Consider the following 10,265-nt stretch of genomic DNA (forward strand, 5'->3'; position numbering starts at 1 on the left):
ATTAAATCAGACTTGTAATAATCCAACACATAGAAGATGAAGTCAAACAGTCAATTGAGTTTTACCTGTTTTCATCCACGTTAAACGTAAATGGATATGTTTTTGAAGTATACTTTTATACAAGATATCAGTGTCTAAATCTAAGGAAATTCGGATTTGACAAGGGAAAGTGAAATGTTTATATATCTGATGGTGAACAATGTCTTCATCAATAGAACTGGCCGATAAGTGAAAGTGTGCATGCAGGCTTGCCTTTCAGGAAAGAGGTCTAACTTGATTCCTTCAGCTCAGTAAAAGTAGGTTCCTGGAGAACTGCGAATAAGAAGAGAGACTTCAAAACACACGTTGAGGACTTCTAGTGGGATTTTGACTTCCATGCAGTTTAGAGGAAAATGTCTAAAGCGCCCCCCACTGAAACAGCTTTATAGGTATGTTGCAGATTTTTCCTTTTGAGAAACAAAAAGACTCTCTTTGACCAATTGTGATCGGAGAAAGTTTATTAAATGTGTGTTCTATCTCAAAACGACAATCGAACGTGTTAAATCGCCTCTTTTAAAAAATAATGAGATTCCAGAGCCCTGACATTTAGATTAGCACAGTGGAAAAGCAGACTAGGGTATATCTTGATGTTGAGAGCTATTGCAAATTTCATGATCATCGCAGTTATGTTTAATGTCAGATGTACAACAGCTGTGCCTAGAATTTGTTTTTGTCAATCACATACATGTATCTCTTGATATTAGGATTTATTTTCTTTTGTCTCATCTTTCGTTTTAAGCTGAGGAACATGGCTAATAAATTAACTGTAACTGTACAACAGTTACCCACTTACAAAATAAAGAGAATAATCTAATGGGTGCACTTCATTAATCACTTTTATCTAATGTTTTATTTTTTTATTAGATGTTCAGGTAGACATTCTTCATTGTGATGCTTTGACCTAAAATGCACTTTGTTAGATTTAATTCTGCTCCCACATCTTTTCAAGTATCTTTTTTTATCTACTTTTCAAGGTCATAAATCACATATTTAAATATTGTACAAGTGCTTTTCATCTTAGGGAGTTTTGCTGAGAACTGCAAATGAGGTCATTTGAACTATGGTAGAAACCTAATTTATGCAGTGTAATTATTTTCAAGGGATAACAATATAGAACAGTCTTCTCTCAAGACTACATTAATCCAGTCCAGTGCTGTAAATGATAATGGGCTCTAGTTTCGCACTTCATTACAGTTCGAGTACAAACTACACTTACAGGACCTCAGGACCAGAAATATGAGAAACATAGATGTAAGAAATTAAAGGCATTTTGTCCTAGTATAGTACAATTTCAGTTGCTTAGCGTTTTCAAGTTGCTCTGGTCTAATGGAAATGTAAAGTCTGGGATCAGATCAAGAAAAAGGGTTTTTTTTATATAATTCTTCAAATTAGGCATATTTTATATGCTTTAAATCCCTTAGATACCTTATTAAAATGTAATGCACAGCTCTTATACTTTTTATATTTTACATTTTTTATACTATAATTTTTATACTAAATTCTTAACTGTCATTACTAAATCACTTTATTTCAAAATGAGAAATTAGGGAAAAGACAGTATAATGAAAAGCAGCTGCAAATTCTATAAATCTATAATCATTATAGTTTCTGAAGAAGATCACTTTATTTGCCATACACAATTTCTTGTATTAGGAACTTGTCTTTTCATATACCCCAATTTACAGACAGGGAGAGAAGCTGGGGGTCAGAGCACAGGGTCAGTCATTTATACGGCACCCCTGGAGCAGTTGGGGTTAAGGGCCTTGCTCAGGGGCCCAACGGAGTAGGATTCCTCTGCCAGCCGGGGGATTCGAACCAGCAACCTTCCAGCCACAGAGCCACTGCCCTGTGGAAAGACAAAATCATTTTTAAAATTTCCAGCATAAGAGTGTTAGAAACATCTAGTTTGTTCCAAGTACAGCATACTGTGAGATGAATCCTGTATTTAGTTGTGCTTTTGATAAATTTAGCAATAACTCACAAAAAAAGTTTGGGCACCTACAGTATGTAGCAGTGGAATAAATTAGTCGAATGCTGTGGCCTGGGTTTAATCAATCATTTGTTACACTAATGGGGCTTTAGAAATCCAGTGCTCGATGGCAGGTTTTTGTTTGCCAGGGGCTGTACTGTGTTTGTAATTTACAACTGGCAGCCTGGTTGACATTTTGATTTAATCCAGACCTACATTACTGTAGAATTTTAAATTTGCTTTTTCGTATGCATAAAATAAGAAAAGAACTCAATTTAATGATGGATTTGGGGTTCTGGTGTAGAATCAGTCATTGCCACATGAGCTGTGCTCTGTAATCCCTGGACACTTTTCAGAACTGAAGCTAGCTGCAATGTGTGCCTGTGCACTATGAAGCTTTTTAGAAAACTACACATCACGGTTGATCAAATTAGTGCTTTGCCTTCTCTTGCTACATTACAGTTTTTTTATCGCTTTTAAGTGAGAATGCTCCAAACTTTTTTACAAGAGCAAATACTATTTTTGTAATCTCTTGTGATTCCAACTCATCAGTGTAAGAAGAAATAGTTAAGAAAGGTTACCCACAGGAGAAGGCCCTTTTCCTTCCTTTTTTTGTTTGCTCAATAACTACAGTGCCTGCCATATTTCCTTGGTGGCCTCAGCCATGTGAAGTAGTTCAGTTCACATTTCCCATCCAGCTACCAAAAGAGCCAGTGCCCTATTGATCCGAAGACTAGGCTTTTCCTGAGAGAAACAAAGGTACCGGCTTCGAGAACATGGTGGAGCATCTTGACCCCCACAGCCCTTCTGTGACACCTCAGTTAGTGATTAGAGGTGCTGTCATCTAAAAGCAAAGATAAAAGGGCATGTCTAATAGTCAAACAGGGCTAATCGCAAGTTCAGCACACCTAATTATAAAATCTTATAAGGGCACAAGAGCCTGCAAGGTCTGTAGGAATGTGTGAAAATAAGAGGGAGAGGTTAGAAGACATGGTGTTCTTTTGCCAGGAAACACCATGCCTTTCCTGATTCTGGGGGTTTAAAAACTGGTTGCTGTTTTTTTTTGGGGGGGGGTCCTCGGCCAATTGAAACTCTTGAGTTGTAAAAGTAAGGAGAGAAGATTCTATCCCAGAGTCCTCCCTGTTGATCCTGGACATCAGGTAAGCTTGAACCTTATTTGAACAAAACTGTGGTGCTGACGTTTCACCTTGTATAACATTTAAGAGCAGCCATTAATCTAACCAACTCATTTTTCATCATGAGGGTGTCAAAAAATCAAGACAAGTCTCATACAGATGTGTTCTATTCCTTTAAAACTAATTTTGTGCAATATACTGTGCAACAATCTTCTCACATCTTACATTTGAAATGTTTGCATTTCATATCACAATAAAAAATTTTAAATAGTCCAATGATAGACTTTTACATTAACAGAAAACCGTTTCTTGATTTATGACAAAAACAGCTTCATTACATACGTGTACTATGCTTCTCTCTTAATTGTTTTGTGGCTGGCATGTAACTGATCCTCTTTTTGCTTCTTGCAGACAAACCGAACACAATTGCATCGGTGCTCCACAATTCAACTAATTATGAGTGTTAATGGAAATTGAGATTTTTTTCATTTTTTTGCAATACAATACACTTTTTTGCTCTTTTTGGGGGCAGTAATGTTTTATTCATATCTTTTTTCAGAGACTTTAAGATTTTCCTTTTTCGTTTTGAAGTGCCACTGTCGACACAACACTGTGCTGTGCCCATACTGTACCTTCACGCTTAAGGTGTGAATCTGTGCTTGGCAGACACAGAACAACTGAATATAGTATTTTATCTCCAACAGCTCTGAAAAAATCAGATCTTTCAATGTGTCAATGTTGTGCCTGTTGCTCAGGATAGCCTGAGGTAGCAATGTAGAATATCTTGCTCTGTTACCTAATCAAAAATATTCTTTTCAGCACTTGTGTTGTCTGAAATACAGACTCATATCAGAAATAGCCATTTTTGTCACCAAAATGACAACGATACATCTTCACTGGTAGTCAGACCAATGGTGCTTTTCCCCCAGCATCCCTCCTCATTAGTCGAGTCACAGAGAAGTGAACAAGTCCTGAATCTGTGCAGCTTTATGTGGTTTAGTAAGATACGTGCCAGTCCTGTACCTCTATATCTGAATTTTTTTTTCAGGTAACAAAACTGAAATCTGCTTCAGTGAATTCCTGTTGTAAGCCATTACTCCATTTGGTGAAAGCTTAGGTATAATCGTGTTGCATGTATCTAGTGGCATTTCTTTTCTCAAAAATCTTGTACTGCATGTGCTCCAATTTTCAGCTTCATGGAAAACTTAATTTTCAGCCATGTAATTATAATAAATAACTACAGAGGTTGGCTGATGTGTTTCATTTCAAAAGTAGAGTCATACAGTAATTTATACTTAATATTATTTTTAATCAGGACTTTGCTTAACTCTACATACATCTTAACCTGTGTGCTAGGGTTTATCCTCACACCTACAGTATGTAATGTACGGTATGCTTGTCACTTTAAATCCTTGCTTTGATGGCCAAGTGAAACGATCTGTAATTCTGATTATGTGGTTGAATGTGTGAAAAATTAATTTTAAGTTATGCAGTTTGCTTCATTTCATATCAGATTAATGAAAAGTCTCCCATAAGAATGAAACTGTCTCTGCTCACTGCTAAACCAGTAATTCTTTATGGAATTACAAGCCAAAATTAGTTTCACCTCTATAATAAGCTTATTTACTGAGACCAGATTCATGGGTGATTGCGTCTCCCATGCTTTCCATAGTTTGTAATCTGCAGAAGAGCCCTGTGTCTCTTTCTGTTCTGTTGCATTACAGATCTCATTAGATGTGGGGGATAACCTTGTTTTCTTTGCTGTTGTTAGGCAAATTTTTATTTGTTTAGCTCCAGGCACAAACCTGGACTAATTACAGTATGAAATTTAAAAATAAAGTTCATATTATATTCCTTTTAATGCGTATGCGTGTAATGAACACATTTTTAAAATGGTCTCTTTTAAAAGAGTCATTTTCCTCAGTTGGACTCAGAATGTTTGTGAAATTCATTTTAGAAGCTGGAACTGCAGTGGCCTTAAATGGCTGCAGACTTGTTCCTGTTTTAGATTACCTTAACAGGACTTAACAAAAAAAGGATTTCAGTCTGAGGTACAACCTTGCTCCAAACTGTGATTGAGCAGACCATAGCCTGTGCAAAAACATGTATATATGGGATTGTTTTGAAGATCTGAGTTTTACAAATGCCACGCCTCTTCCTTTATAAAATGCCAGTTACCAATCTTCAAAGTTGATCAGGTAAAATAAATGGTTTGTGTTTGTGTGTGAAATGGATGGAAAGACGTCATATTTTGTTTTGGCTCCTTCTTGGTTACAAAGATTTGTCATTGGGGTCCCGTACTGTAAATGGACTGAGAGCAAGTTGTATTGAAACGTTTCATCTATGATTGTTCCACTCTCCTGAAACAACTCTTTAAGGTTGTGGGTGCCGCAGTCATGGTGACAATACGTGATACTTCTTCTGTCCCCTAGAGGCAGTGACTGAGCTCTGTTTATTCACTGACAAAAATAATGCCACATTAAATGTAAACCTAGCATTATGATGCTTTTTGGTTTGCCTTGCTGGCTTCCCTCTGAACTGGGTCTAGTCCTTGTTATTCTGTAACCCATCTGCTCATGCTCCAGAGTAAAGAAACGAAAACATTTGTGCTGCTGGGTACTGGCACCAGGAATCCCTCTGCAACAATGTTAAAAAATGTAACTGATTCTTGCTTAGCACTTGACGTTTGTGGCAATATAAGACCGAAAAAGAAGTGGAGTGTAACATTCTCTGCATGAACTTTGACACTCACGAGAGGGGAAAACCATCTAATCCTTGTGGTGAGTGAAGCAGGAAATCCATTGAAGATCAAGACATCAAGCATAATTCTGTGATCTTGCATCCAGTCCCAGAGACCTGAGTGTTCTGTTCTATTCTGTTCAGGGTGAATAGTGGTGCTTCCCAAAAATGTGATCCTCTTCAGTCTCTAAGTAAAAGGAAAAGGATTTAGTTAACTCCTAAGTCTTGGTGCTGTTCCTTCCTGGGGTGTTTGTGCCAAGAACTCAAAGCTGATGAAACAATCTCAAGTGGGGAAACTGTGAGCTTCTAAAATCCTTTTATATTTCATATGAGCTGCAGCTATCTCTGCTACCAGAACAAAGTCAATTAGCTTGTCAGAAAGTTCTCACCCGAGATTTTTTTTATTCCACAGTACAGGCATGACTGGCTCAGTTTCTGCAAGTTTTACTGAAACCAGGGGGGGGTTGGGGGATTGCATTAAACCGCAACATATAGCGAATAAAACAATGGTCCAAACCTTTTGAAACGCACTACGAATAATGAACAAAGTGCTTACAAGGATGTTTTACTAAAATGTATTGACCTGAGATACACCAGTGAAGCAAATATCTTAAGCTGATGTCACATTTAAAGCAGACAAGTACTTACAGGTGATGGATTGCTGAGTTTGCCAGGTTTCTACTTGTCAGTGTTATAGCCAAAATGTCATGATCAGTTGGCAGTTGTAATAGTTATCACAAAGTTTTGCTTTCAATAAAACATCTGATTTCTAACTTTAAGATCAATAAACTTCAATTGGCTGGTGAGTCCTGGCTATTGGAATATAGTTTCTCTTCATCACGGTATTATATTTAATTAAAAAACCAGGAAAAAGACCCTGATAATACTACAATTCGAATGTTGTATCTTTGCACTGGAAGATAAAGCCATCTCATACAATGAAAGGGATTAAGGAAAACATATCTTACAAATACTGTACCTTTCTAAAAAGAAGCCTTTAAAGAAACACAGAAGCAAAACAACATCTATTTGTATCCAGATAAGGCTTTGTGTAGGTCCTATTAAACTTTATTTCATGTTACAAACTAATAATTACAAATTGGGAGGGAATTCCAGAGGTTCTTCCTTTAAGTTAAAAGTGCACAATTTCTTTTTTTTTCCAAAATGCATTCCTCAATTTGATATATTGCTATCACATTATTTCAGCTGTATGGAAAACTGTGGTGGCTGGTGAGTGCCCTTCCTTTCAAGGGACTGTACCTGATTGAAGTCTCATAAACCTGAGCACTGCAGTACCCCAGGGGTACAAAATGGAATCAACAGATGTTGTCATTTATACGTTGCCATTTGTGTTGTGGGCTGTGAGTCTCTCACTGTTGTTTCTGAATAATTAGCACAGGGAGATGCTACTTTGCATATACAGTATGCAGCAATACAGTATTGCTGATATTTAAAAACGCTGACGAGTTACGGTATACTCCCACGTAAAGAACATCGTGCAATTAGAATATTTTATAAGCAGTGGGAATAATATTGTTTTTGCTCCAGATTGAGCTGAGAAATACTGTAATAGGCAGAAAAGCAAAAGTGAAAGAGGAAGGAAGGAAGAAAGAAAACATTCTCTTCATTAGAAAGTTCCTTTAATAATACCGACAGTCAGAGAACATGTGAGCTGGGCTGTCTACTCTTTGCAGAGTCGTTCAGGGCTATGATAGCCTAAACTTCTGAACTGTGAGGTCTACAGCACCTGTACAGATTAATTTAGATGGCTGGTCATCTCTGCATAGGACTAGATTAGTTACTGTATGTATATCGTTACAGCAATATACATTTATTGTAACTACCATATGTTATACATTGCCTGATTCCAGTGTTACTGAAGATGATTCTGACAATAATTGCATTTTTACTTTCTTATGTTTGGTATCAAAGGCGTAAACTCTTTTTGTGATAATAAGTAAGATAATCAGCAGATGTAAAGTGAAGCAGATACAGTAAGTAAATACTCATCTTACATAAAACAATGATGCTGCGTCACCTAACTATGCTGTGGAAATCTTATAGGTCTTCAGACTGAATGTCTTTGATCTCTATGGCTTCTTGTCTAATAATTGATGGGAGTGACAGTAACTCTGACATTTTACCACTAAATTCAGATCAGCGACAATGACACTGATGCTTCAGTGGAGTTTAATGTAGCCAGTTGCTTGCAAAATGCCATTAGAATTTCTTCATCTTTGTTATTTCTGACAAGACAAGTAGTAAATCTATACTATAGGTTCAACAGTAACAGTGGGGATACTGGTCAATATTTGCATGACTAAGGTTACTCACATTTCTGCAGAATAAATCTTAGCTATTCATTTTCTATTACGTGTTTTAGCTGCTTTGCTTTTGTTTTTTTTTATTGCTTTATGTGCTTGGTTATTGCTTCCACAAAATGGAGACTTCGTAAGACACTGAAATAGAACATCTGGACACCCAGAGTGAGTCAGAGAAAACAAAGAATGCTGTTAAACGGGAAATGAAGATAAGGACTGTAGAGGGTTTTTTTTAAAGGTAGACGAATGAAGTAACAGAAATTTCCTCAGGAAGACAGCCGTCATTGTAAAAGATAAGGTACTGCACTGTAGTCAACTGAGATGCAGCACCTTTTTTAAGTCAGGCTTTATATATATATATCGAGAGAGATGTTTCTACTTTTGAGTAACAACAGTGAGGGTGAAAGATTTAATTTAGCTGATAAAAAAAAATTAGTGTCTGGGCATTCTGATGACATCAACAAGAGGAAAAGGCGGGATCCTTCTTGGTTAAGGTCATCTTGATACACACGTGTAGGTCATTATCTCTGTCCCCCAGCCCTCCAGCAGGAATCCCACCCAATCATTCACGACACGGCCTGCGCCTGAGCTTCCTGCACCGGAGAGGCACAAAGACAGCGTGGAGTCGGGGGTACAGGGAGGACGGAGGCTGAGCTGCACTGTCGCCTCCGCGCTACAGAAAGAATTTTCATCGCTTCTTGGCGTACCGCCACTCCGCTTGCAGAATATTAAGCAGCAATGGAAACAGTTTGATATATTCTGTTGCCTTACCCAGATATAACCACTAAAATTCAATTGCTTTTTAATTGATGAAGATAATTTCATTTTTAATTATAGAAAGACCCATTACGCTGTACTTTTCAAGCCAGCTAGGAAATTGGTATTATGAATCATTTTGGCTTCTTTCCCATGTTTTTAGTGAACCACATTCTTATTTCCCTTTTTTTTGTATTATTTATTTGCTGCAGAATGCATCTGCAAGAGTGACTGTACCTTACCATACTCTAGATATTCATTTTAAATTCCATTTCCAGTATAGAAGTTCCGCTACATTCTCCAAAAAGCACCAGTGGCTGGCAGCACCCATCCATCTTCAAATAGGAGCTGTGATACAAAACATTCCAAGTTGTTTTTCAAATGGATTGATGGTAATAGGGAGGGGATACACTAGATATGGGATAATTGATACTGATTAAGAAGAATTGCAAACAATTTTGCGGTTATGAATAGTACACTATAGCAATAATGTCCCAGGATTGGAATTCCTTCATTTTGGACTTGAGATCTGTGCACAAGGAAATTATGCTTATTTAATATCTATTAAACCTGGCTGGCTGGTTGAAAATTAAGTAGAAGACAGACAATGAGTACGTGGCATGAGTTTTCCTTGGGGGGGACTCAAGAGTGGCGATAGCAACTAGAAAAATAAGCTTCAGGGTACAGCTTCATTGTTGCAGGGTGATATACAGTGGACAAAAGAAAGTCTTTGGGGGCAAAAAACACAGTAACATGAAAGGCAAAAGACTTCAGTAACTGTAACTGTGATGCATAATGGTACACAAATGTACAGTGCATTTCAGATAAAATACCAGTTAGCTGTGATGTTATGACAAGGTCATAAGACCTTTTATCTGATATCCAGTTCTTGCATTCTATACAGTTTTTACACATTTCACACTTTTGACTTCCAACCTGAGTGGAACCTGAGCAGTGGGTGGTGCCTGTACCAAAGCCACTTCACCTGATCATCTTTTCATTGGAATAAAAGGCAGCATCATTAATAATGGACATGGAATCGAAACGATAACATCACACCCTGACAAGCAGGTGTTAGCATCCAATGGATGGATCTGAATGCAGCGCTATGAAAAGATACACTGTACTTGGAGGGCTTAGTATCTGCAATCAAATAATTGTAATTTAAAGGCTTCAATTTCTTCTTAAATTATTGCACAACAGGGTTTGTGTTTGCTTCATTAATGCATTAGAAACTCAATAATTTATTTGTGAATCATTTTGCCCTGTCTTGGCTTTTTTTCTACATTTCTTAATTCGTTCCCG

Source organism: Atractosteus spatula, chromosome 9 (genome assembly GCF_055471065.1).
Source record: "Atractosteus spatula isolate fAtrSpa1 chromosome 9, fAtrSpa1.hap1, whole genome shotgun sequence".
NCBI lineage: Eukaryota > Metazoa > Chordata > Actinopteri > Semionotiformes > Lepisosteidae > Atractosteus > Atractosteus spatula.